This window comes from Mobula birostris, chromosome 1, assembly GCF_030028105.1.
Source record: "Mobula birostris isolate sMobBir1 chromosome 1, sMobBir1.hap1, whole genome shotgun sequence".
Classification (NCBI taxonomy): domain Eukaryota; kingdom Metazoa; phylum Chordata; class Chondrichthyes; order Myliobatiformes; family Myliobatidae; genus Mobula; species Mobula birostris.
The window spans coordinates 32,598,752-32,611,047 of NC_092370.1; positions in this window are offsets into that span (position 1 = coordinate 32,598,752).

The window sequence follows — 12,296 nt, forward strand, 5'->3', positions numbered from 1 at the left end:
CCTTTTATACAAAGGCTCTGGAATAACACGTTAAGAAAATGGAAGCATCTCAAGCTTTCCCTGCCATCAGTATGGCTGTATTCCTGAAGCCTTAACTCCTTTACAGTTTTCCAAAGCTGTCAATTCCCAGATCTTTAAATTCTTTTTTTAAAAATCCAAGAAAATTTCAAAGACGTTTTTCAAACTTTCAAGCAAAATTTCAAAAACTACCTCATCTTTTAATAGTTTCAATGTTCTAGCTTCCACAACCCTTCTGGACAGCAAATTCCATAGATTCACTACCCCCGCCAGGAAAAATCTCTAGCACCTCAGTTCTAAATTACTCTCTTCTTGCAATTATATCTCCTTGTTTGAGGCATTCCTGCTAGTGGGAACATTTTTGTCCTGATTATCTTATGTTTCAGTAAGATCAACCTTCATTCTTCTAAACTCCAAAAAGTAAAGACCCAACCTTCCCAGTTCATGCTCGGTCAGCTCTCTCATGCCCGAAATTAACTGAGTAAATCTGATTTGTACGACCTCCAATGGCAGAATAATTGCATCTCTGTCTCCACCCCTTAAACTCTTTTCAATTACACTCCTTAAAAACTCACATTTTACAGGCATTTAGTCAGCCATTCTAACATCTCACTGTGAGGGGATCCTGAAGTAGCCCTATTAACTGTACTTTTGAAAAGAGAGAGAGAGAGAGTTATTTAACATCGATAGCTTGTTTGTAAAAGAGAGAGAGAGAGGAAGATTAACTGGACTGTCACTTTAAGGCACTGGTTAACTTTTGAATTTCTGCTGGAGTTGGAGACAGCACCGAGCAGCTCAAAAGTTGCTATGGTGACCGAAGGCAGGTTGTTGATACTTGTTCAAGGACAGTTTGCCTGCTTGTGCATTTCTTCACAGACAAAGGAAGGAGGGATTATTTGAATGACAGTTGATGCTCAGCACAGGAAGATAAAATAGGAGGGCAGGTGATACAGACCTCAGACACATGTTTGGACACTGAATGAGCATTGTTGTGTCCACAGAAAAAATGGGTTTTGGAGGATTGATCCATCGCTCTAACAGTGGAAAGAGGAAAAGGGTTGACTGGTGAGGAGTTGTCCATGTGTCCGCCCTCGCCTGGGGGATAGCTCCACCACGGAAAACCAGTCCCCTTTGTTAAAGTCACAGTCGGTGACTTTTAAAGGATTTTGGACAACGAGAAGATTGATGGCGTCAGCTCACCTGAAGACTCAAATTTCTCCCTCTCTCTCTCTCCATCACTATTCAACTCAATACCATGAACTGAACTTTACTCATCATCGTAAGACTGTATCTTTTTACCCTAGACTTAAAGAAGTTTGATTTTTCATAACATATATTTCCACACTTACTGATATACTTACTCATACATATAATCATTGCTAACCTGTTTGATTATCTACATTTATATTACTGCATTGCATAGTTACTAATAAATATTATTAGTTTATAGCAATACTGGGCTCCAAAGTGTTTTCCATCTTTGCTGGTTCTTTAACCCGTCATGGGGTTCATGACATCACACAGCTTGGTGTTTCATGTTTTTGTGAACTGTGTTAGATTGCTATATTAAAGGGAGGTGTGGAATGAAAAGTTGAGAAATTGTAAAAGCTTGTTTTATTTTCCAGTTTGTCTTGGAGAGAGGAAATTGTTACTGTTAAATATTTTGTAATACCTGTATATTAAAACACATTAAACTGAAAAACACAATCCTTTTCTGACCAGATATATTACATCAGCTAAGACAGACATGAAAATGGTTAGGTTAGATTATCAAATTAATGATATTTTGAAATCTAATAATCAGCACTATTAATCTAATGTTATTGCCTGCTTCTATCTTCTGTTGCTTTCTTTCCTGACTACTATCTCTTCTATCCTGCTGGACAAAGTACAGTCTCTGGAAAATAAAACTGAAGACCTCAGAGCAAGACAGTTGTACCAGAGGGATATCAGGAACTGCTATGTATTCTGCTTCATGGAAACGTGGCTCACCCCACCTTTTTGGATACGGCAGTGCCTCCCGAAGGCTTCACCGTTCAGTGCAGGACAACCAAGTCTTTTAAAGGTAGAGGAGGTAGAGTATATTAATTCATCAAGGTGCACAGATTTGACAGTTCTGTCTCAGTCCTGCTCACCCAACCTGATCATATGTTGTATATTTTATCTGCTGAGAGAGTTTTTCACTGACATCCTGGTAGCATTGTACATTGTACCTCTGGCCAATGTCAGAGAGACACTGGAGGAGCTGAGCACCATGATCAGCAGTCATGAAACAGTGTACTCTGATGCCTTCCCTATCATTGCACAGGATTTCAACCAGGCCAGCTTGAAGTCTCTGAAAACTGCCACCAACATATCACCTGTGGAACCACTGTTTCATCACAATCAAGAGCGCTTACCATGTCATCCCATATCCACACTGATCACCTGGCTGTACTTCTACTTCTGGCATATAGACAGAGACTAAAAACTACAGCATCAGTGGTGAGGACCAAACAGGTATGGACAAAGGAGGTGGAGGAACACATACAGGACTGCTCTGAATTGGTGGACTGGACAATATTCAGGAATTCATAATCAAATTTGAATGAGTGCCACTGTGGTCACCTACTTCTTCAAGACCTGTGTAGATGAGTCTTTGAGAGCACACTGGAGATACCCAAACCAAAAGCTATGGATGATCCAGGAGATTCGTAGTCTGCTGAGGGCTAGATCTGTAGCAGTGATCCAGTACTATACAAGAAGTCCAACTATAACCTACAAAAGGGTATTTTAAGAGCAGAAAAAAACCAATTACCATTGAAGTTAGAGTCAGATGCACATCAGCTCTGGCAGGGTTTGTGGGCCATTACTTCCTATAAGGTGAAACCTAACATCATGAATAGTTGTGAAGCTTGACTCCCAAGCTTTGAAAGGGAGAATAAAACTACACTGGTGTGAATCCTTGCAGATGCTGGTGACCCCGTGAAGGTAGATGTCAGAATATCTTTCATGAGGGTGAACCCTCGCAAGACTTCAGGTCCTGATGGGGTACCTGGTAGGACCTGAAAACCTGTGCCAGCTAATTGGCAGGAGTGTTTAATGGCATATTCAATCTCTCATTGCTGAAGTCAGAGGTTTCCATCTGCTTTAATAGGGTAACAATCATACCAGTGCACCAGATGTCGTGGTGCACATCAGTACCAATGATATAGCAAGGAAGAGTGAAGAGGTCCTGGACAGTGAGTATAGAGAGCTTGGTAGGAAGTTGAAAAGCAGGACCTCAAGGGTAGTAATCTCAGGATTGCTACCTGCGCTAAGTGCCAGTGAGGGTAGGAATAGGACGCTCTGGAGGAGGAACAAGTGGCTGAGGAACTGGTGTAGGGGGCAGGGTTTCAGATTTCAGGATCATTGGGACCTCTTCTGGGGCAGGTGGGACCTGTACAAGAGAGACGGGTTACACTTGAACCACAGGGGGACCAATATCCTTTCAGGGAGGTTTGTTAGTGCTATTGGGGAGGCTTTAAACTAGATTTGCAGGGAGATGGGAACTAGAGTGCCAGAGCTGACAGTGGGGCTGGGGTGAAAATAAATGATGTTGAAAGTTTAAGCAAATCTGAGGTGTATATATTTCAATACTAGGAGTATTGCGGGGAAGGCGGATGAGTTGAGGGCGTGGATTGACACGTGGAATTATGATGTTGTAGCAATTAGTGAAACTTGGCTACAGGAGGGGCAGGACTAGCAGCTTAATATTCCAGGGTTCCGATGTTTCAGATGTGATCGAGGCAGAGGAATGAAAGGTGGGGGAGTAGCATTGCTTGTTAGGGAAAATATTACAGCAGTGCTCAGGCAGGACAGATTAGAGGGCTTGTCTACTGAGTCCTTATGGGTGGAGCTGAGAAACAGGAAAGGTATGGCCACATTAGTGGGATTGTATTACAGACCACCCAATAGTCAACGAGACTTGGAAGAGCAAATCTGCAGAGAGATAGCAGGCAACTGCAGGAATCATAAAGTTGTGGTGGTAGGGGATTTTAATTTTCCATACATTGATTGGGACTCCCATACTGTTTGGGGTCTAGATGGTTTAGAGTTTGTAAAATGTGTTCAGGAAAGTTTTCTAAATCAATATATAGAGGGACCAACTAGAGGGGATGCAATATTGGATCTCCTGTTAGGAAACGAATTAGGGCAAGTGACAGAAGTCTGTGTAGGGGAGCACTTTGTTTCCAGTGATCATAACACCATTAGTTTCAATTTGATCATGGACAAGGATAGATCTGGTCCTAGGGTTGAGGTTCTGAACAGGAAGAAGGCCAAATTTGAAGAAATGAGAAAGGATCTAAAAAGCGTGGATCGGGACAGGTTGTTCTCTGGCAAAGATGTGATTGGTAGGTAGGAAGCCTTCAAAGGGGAAGTTTTGAGAGTGCAGAGTTTGTATGTTCCTGTCAGGATTAAAGGCAAATTGAATAGGAATAAGGAACCTTGGTTCTCAAGGGATATTGCAACTATGATAAAGAAGAAGAGGGAATTGTATGAAATGTATAAGAAACAGGGGGTAAATCAGGTGCTTGAGGAGTATAAGAAGTGCAAGAAAGTACTTAAGAAAGAAATCAGGAGGGCAAAAAGAAGACATGAGGTTGCCTTGGCAGTCAAAGTGAAGGATAATCCAAAGAGCTTTTACAAGTATATTAAGAGCAAAAGGATTGTAAGGGATAAAATTGGTCCTCTTGAAGATCAGAGTGGTCGGCTTTGTGCGGAACCAAAGGAAATGGGGGAGATCTTAAATAGGTTTTTTGTGTCTGTATTTACTAAGGAAGCTGGCATGAAATCTATGGAATTGAGGGAATCAAGTAGTGAGACCATGGAAACTGTACAGATTGAAAAGGAGGGGGTGCCTGCTGTCTTGAGGAAAATGAAAGTGGATAAATCTCCGGGACCTGACAGAGTGTTCCCTCGGACCTTGAAGGAGACTAGTGTTGAAATTGCGGGGGCACTGGCAGAAATATTTAAAATGTCGCTGTCTACGGGTGAAGTGCCGGAGGATTGGAGAGTGGCTCATGTTGTTCCGTTGTTTAAAAAAGGATCAAAAAGTAATCCGGGAAATTATAGGCCGGTGAGTTTAACGTCAGTAGTAGGTAAGTTATTGGAGGGAGTACTAAGAGACAGAATCTACAAGCATTTGGATAGACAGGGGCTTATTAGGGAGAGTCAACATGGCTTTGTGCGTGGTAGGTCATGTTTGACCAATCTGTTGGAGTTTTTCAAGGAGGTTATCAGGAAAGTGGATGAAGGGAAGGCAGTGGATATTGTCTACATGGACTTCAGTAAGGCCTTTGACAAGGTCCCGCATGGGAGGTTAGTTAGGAAAATTCAGTCGCTAGGTATACATGGAAAGGTGGTAAATTGGATTAGACATTGGCTCGATGGAAGAAGCCAGAGAGTGGTCGTAGAGAATTGCTTCTCTGAGTGGAGGCCTGTGACTAGTGGTGTGCCATAGGGATCAGTGCTGGGTCCATTGTTATTTGTCATCTATATCAATGATCTGGATGATAATGTGGTAAATTGGATCAGCAAGTTTGCTGATGATACAAAGATTGGAGGTGTAGTAGACAGTGAGGAAGGTTTTCAGAGCCTGCAGAGGGACTTGGACCAGCTGGAAAAATGGGCTGAAAAATGGCAAATGGAGTTTAATACTGACAAGTGTGAGGTATTGCACGTTGGAAGGACAAACCAAGGTAGAACATACAGTAAGGCAATGAGGAGTGCAGTGGAACAGAGGGATCTGGGAATACAGATACAAAATTCCCTAAAAGTGTTGTCACAGGTAGATAGGGTCGTAAAGAGAGCTTTTGGTACATTGGCCTTTATTAATCGAAGTATTGAGTATAAGAGCTGGAATGTTATGATGAGGTTGTATAAGGCATTGGTGAGGCCGAATCTGGAGTATTGTGTTCAGTTTTGGTCACCAAATTACAGGAAGGATATAAATAAGGTTGAAAGAGTGCAGAGAAGGTTTACAAGGATGTTGCCGGGACTTGAGAAACTCAGTTACAGAGAAAGGTTGAATAGGTTAGGACTTTATTCCCTGGAGCGTAGAAGAATGAGGGGAGATTTGATAGAGGTATATAAAATTATGATGGGTATAGATAGAGTGAATGCAAGCAGGCTTTTTCCACTGAGGCAAGGGAAGAAGAAAACCAGAGGACATGGGTTAAGGGTGAGGGGGGAAAAGTTTAAAGGGAACATTGGGGGGGGGCTTCTTCACACAGAGAGTGGTGGGAGTATGGAATGAGCTGCCAGACGAGGTGGTAAATGCAGGTTCTTTTTTAGCATTTAAGAATAAATTGGACAGATACATGGATGGGAGGTGTATGGAGGGATATGGTCAGTGTGCAGGTCAGTGGGACTAGGCAGAAAATGGTTCGGCACAGCCTAGAAGGGCCAAAGGGCCTGTTTCTGTGCTGTAGTTTCTATGGTTCTATGGTTCTATGCCCAAGAAGAGCAGGGTGAGCTGTCTCAAAACTATTGCCAAGTGGCACTCACATCTGCTGAGATGAAACTCTTTGAGGAGGTCGGTCAAGGCCAGAATCAATTCCTGCCCAAACAAGGACCTGGATCCGCTATAATTTTCCTTTTGCCACAATATGTCCACAACGGATGCAGATTCTCCACTCGGCTTTACTTTACCTGGATAAAAGCTATACTGTACCTGCATCAGGCTGCTGTTTATTGACTACAGCTCAGTGTTCAACACTATAATACCCTCAGCACTAATCAACAATTTCCAGAACCTGAGCTTCTATACCTCCCTCTGCAACTGAATACTTGACTATTTCATCAGGAGACCACGTTGAAAACAACACCTCTGTCTCACTGACAATCAACACTGGTACACCTCAAGGATGTGTGCTTAGCCCACTGTTCTGCTCTCTACACCCATGACTGTGTGGCTAGGCACAGCTCAAACACCGTGTATATGTATTTGCTGACAACACAACTATTGTTGGCAGAATTTCAGATGATGATGAGAAGGCACACGGTGAGATCAGCTGATTGAGTAGTGTCGCAACAACGACCTCACACTCAGCATCACTAAGGTATTGACCAAGGTATTGAATGTGGACTTCAGGAAGGCGACGTCAAGAGAGCACACACCTGTCCTCATCGAGGGATCAGAATTGGAAAGGGTGAGCAGTTTCAAATTCCTGGGTGCCAACATCTCTGAAGACCTGTCCTGAGCCCACCATATTGGTGCATTTACAAAGAGGACACAACAGTGTTTATATTTCATTAGTTTGAGGAGACTTGGTTTGTCATCAAGACTCTCGCAAATTTCTATAGATTTACTGTGGAGTGCATTCTTACTGGTTGCATCACCGTCTGGCATAGAGGGGCCGCTGCACCTGACGGGAGTAAAACGTAGAAACTTGTACGCTCAACTAGCTTCCCCAGCATCAAGGACATCTTCAAAAGGTAATGCTTCAAAAACGTGGCATCCATCATTAAGGACCCTCATTACCCATGACCATGACATGTCCTCTTCTCGTTGCTGCCACCATCACACACTCAACATTTTGGGAACAGTTTCTTCCCCTCCACTATCAGATTTCTGAATGGACAAATGAACACATTCACTATTTCTTTTTCTCTTTTTTTGCTCTCTTTTTGCACTACTCATTTATATTTTATTTATATTTCTTATTTTTAGTTTCTCTTTTGCTAATATGTATTGTAATGTACTGCTGCCACAAAACAGCAAATTTTGCAATACATGCCTGTGATATTAAACCCGATTCTGATTCTGGTTCTGCCTCTGCCACCCCACTCTCTACTCAACTTGGCTTGGTTTGCTGTGCTTTAGCTGTTGAAATTCTTTCTTGTATAGGGTGCCAAATCTCAGGAATTCTCTCCCCTGGTGGGTGGTGGAAGCTGGAGTATTAGAAGTATTTAAAGTGGAGGTGGATAAAATATTCAATGGATCAAGGAATAAAGGGGTATGGAAAAATGTCACAAGTTAAGTCCAGTATAGATTAGCTTTGATTCTAAAAACTGATAGAGCAAATTTGAAGAACCTGAGCAGTCTACTGCCGCTCCTGTTTTCTTGTTTCTTGTGTCAGTGAAGTGTCCAATCATTTACATGTGGAAAGATGAACAAATAGTTGCAAATCCCACACTGGATGCAAATATTGTCATTTTTGAGCATTGAGTCAGCACTTAGAGATTAATGGAAAGGAAAGCACTCTGTGCAAAGCTTACAATAGCAAAGTTTTTATTTTAGAAATACGGGTTTTATTGATTAATTTTTATTAAATTGAAAGTTATCTCCTGTTCATTGATAATATTAAAGGAGTCCGTAAACTGACTTAAAAATCTAAGTGTTGGAAATCTGAAATAAAACAATGCTGGTTAGCAGTGGGCCACCGATTGCCTGTATCAGAAAAAAAATGATTTACATTCTACATTAGTATCTTTCATCAGAGTACTCTTTAATTCTGATATGGTTCACACTCCAACTATCTGCTGTGGGGAGCTAAAAGGGATGACTGTGCACAGTTCCAGGGTGTTGCAAGAGACGGCGTTGAAACTCATATTTGGGTGCATGCAGCAAACCGGCGTCAGGTGCTCAAAAAGCTGAAAGACCTAAGGGTACAAGAGTCACCCGAACCAAATGAACTGCACTCTAGGATTCTGAAAGAGGTAGCAGAAGACATTTTGGAGGCATTAGCAATGATCTTTTAAAAACCATTGGACTCTGGCATGGTGCCAAAGGACTGAAAAATTGCAAATATCACTCCACTCTTTAAGAAAGGCAGCAGAAAGGAAATTATGGACCAGTTAGCCTGACCTCAGTGGTCAGGAAGATGTTGGAGACAATTGTTAAGGATGAGGTTATGGAGTACTTGGTAACACAGGACAAGATAGGACGAAGTCAGCATGGTTTCTTTAAGGGAAAATCTTGCCTGATGAGCCTGTTGGATTTCTTTGAGGAGATTACAGGTAGGATAGATAAACGGAATGCAGCTGATTTGTATATTTGGACTTTCAGAAGGCCTTTGACAAGGTGCCACACATGAGGCTGCTTACAAAGTTAAGAGCCTATGGTATTGCAGGAAAATTATTAACATGGTTAGTAAGAGGGTGGTGAATTTGTGGAATTTATTACCACAGGCAACTGTGGAGACCAGGTCGTTGGTTGTATTTAAGGCAGAGATTAATACCTTTTTGACTGAACGTGGCATCAAAGGTTACGGAGAGAAGGTCATTTAACGGGGAAAAGGATCAGTCATGATTTAATGGTGGAGCAGACTTGGTGGGCCAGATGGCCAAATTCTGCTCTTATGTCTTAATGGTCTTATGGTTGGAGTTCCACCCAGCCATGTTGCTCCTCTACACTATTCACTTAGATTGAAGTCAATGGAGCTGAATAACAGGGCATATAACAGACTGATATCCTGACACCCATTTAAAGCTAAAATTAAAATCTCATTCACCTTGGTGGAGATCAGTGCAACTTCCAAAATGATGCCAGCTTCATCCTATGGTGCGCGGGGATGAGACAGGTTAGCTGGTTGAGTGGTGTCACAGAAACAACCTTGCACTCAACACCAATAACTCCAAGGGGTTGGTTGTGGACTTCAGGAAAGGGAAGTGAAAAGAGCACACACTGGCCTTCACTGAGCGATCAGCAGCTATACATCGTTAGGAGTTTGAGGAGATTTGGTATATCACCAAATTCCTATAGATGTAACTTGGAGATTATCTGACTGGTTGCATTGCTACCAGGTACGGAGGGTCCAAAACACAAGATCAATAAAAGCTGTTAAGAATTGTGGACTCAGCCAGCTCCATTATGCACACTAGCCTCCTCACCACCCAGGACATGTCCTCTCCTCATTACCACCACCATGGAGGAGGTTCAGGAGCCTGCAGACACACGGGAACAGCTTCTTCCCTTCTGCCATCAGATTTCTGAATGGTCCTTTAACAATACTTCACTATTTTACTCTCTTATGGAATACTTATTTATTTTTATTGTTCTTATTATTACCTATATTATTTTTTATGTATTGCAATGGTACTGTGACCAAAAAACAACAGATTTCATAGTATATGTCAGCGATGGTAAATCTGATTCTGATTACATTCTTTCCTTCTCCTGGCTGTTACATTCCACCTATGATCTTTGCTCCCTGCGCTAACCCCTGCCCCACAACTAATAAAATGATCCTATTATACGTCACACCAGCAGACCCAGGATTCACTTGAATGCTGATATAAATTATATTTGTTGGTCTTTGGTCATTCTCATTGAAACTTTTCTTTTAATCTTACTGCTCTTTATTTCTCAGTATGTATTTACAGTTTGTATCTGAGATCAATAATATGCTATAAATAACAAGTGATTAGGAGACCTAACAGAATGTCAGAGGCATTAAATACAAAAGTAGGGAGAATATGCCTACATAAGGAATTCTGCAGATGCTGGAAATTCAAGCAACACACAACAAAGTTGCTGGTGAACGCAGCAGGCCAAGCAGCATCTCTAGGAAGAGGTACAGTCAACGTTTCCTGACAAAGGGTCTCGGCCTGAAACGTCGACTGTACCTCTTCCCAGAGATGCTGCCTGGCCTGCTGCATTCACCAGCAACTTTCATGTGTGTTGTGAGAGTATGCCTAGGTTATATAGGGCATTAACGAAACCAAATCTGAAATACAGTATTGATATTGTATCAGAAAGAATCTTAATGATGCAGTTCGGAGAATATTTAACGGGAATAGCCTGGTTGAGGGCAGGTTGGGCAGGCTAGGTTTGTATCTGCTAAAGTTTAGAAGAATGAGACAGAACTTGTTTGAAATATTTCGATCCTGGAAGGTCTTGATTGGGTGGATGTGGAGAAGATGTTTTATGTTGTGAGTGAACCTTGAACCGGAGGTCACTGTTTAAAGATAAGGGTTCCACACTTAAGGCAGAGGCAAGTTTATTTATTTTATTCCTCACGGGGTTGAGACTTAGAGATCTCTTCCTCAAAAGGTAGTGCAAACAGAATCTTTGAGTATTTTTAAAACAGCGGTAGCTAAGCAAGGTTGTGAAAGGTTAACTTGAGTAGATGGGAATATACTCAGATCAGTCATTAAATAGTGGAGCAGGCTGTAGGGGCCTGGTGTCCTGCCCCTAACTTGTGTGTTCTTCAATATTCTGTTTCCCATTTCCACCAATTGTATATCGCCTGAGAAGAGGAATATTTTCATTATTTTCTATTATTACTTAAAATTTCTTGCAACTGTGATATTTTGTATTCCTAGCTTTTTTTTTCTCTATTGCTTGCTCCTTCAAAATCCTTAGCCAGGTCCACCACAGCACAAGCTATCAGCAGAATCAGAATCAGGTTTATTATCACCGCATGTGATGTGAAATTTGTTAACTTAGCAGCAGCAGTTCAATGCAATACATAATCTAGCAGAGAGAGAAAGTAATAATAATAATATTAAATAAAATAAAACATAATAAATAAACAAGTAAATCAATTACATATATTGAATAGATTTTTTTTAAATATGCAAAAACAGAATACTGTATATTAAAAAAAGTGAGGTGGTGTCCAAAGCTCCAATGTCCATTTAGGAATCAGATGGCAGAGGGGAAGAAGCTGTTCCTGAATCGCTGAGTGTGTACCTTCAGGCTTCTGTATCTCCAACCTGATGGTAACAGTGAGAAAAGGGCATGTCCTGGGTGCTGGAGGTCTTTAATAATGGACGCTGCCTTTCTGAGACACCGCTCCCTAAAGATGTCCTGGGTACTTTGTAGGCTAGTACCCAAGATGAAGCTTCTGCAGCTTCTATCGGTCCTGTGCAGTAGCCCCTCCATACCAGACAGTGATGCAGCCTGTCAGGATGCTCTCCACAGTACAACTACAGAAGTTTTTGAGAGTATTTGTTGACATGCCAAATCTCTTCAAACTCCTAATAATGTATAGCCGCTGTCTTGTCTTCTTTATGACTACATCAATATGTTGGGACCAGATTAGATCCTTAGAGATCTTGACACCCAGGAATCTGAAGCTGCTCACTCTCTCCACTTCTGATCCCTCTGTGAGGATTGATATGTGTTCCTTCGTCTTACTCTTCCTGAAGTCCACAATCAGCTCTTTCATCTTACTGACGTTGAGTGCCAGGTTCTTGCTGCGGCACCACTCCACTAGTTGGCATATCTCACTCCTGTACGCCCTCGCGTCACCACCTGAGATTCTATCAACAATGGTTGTATTGTCAGCAAATTTGTAGATGGTATTTGA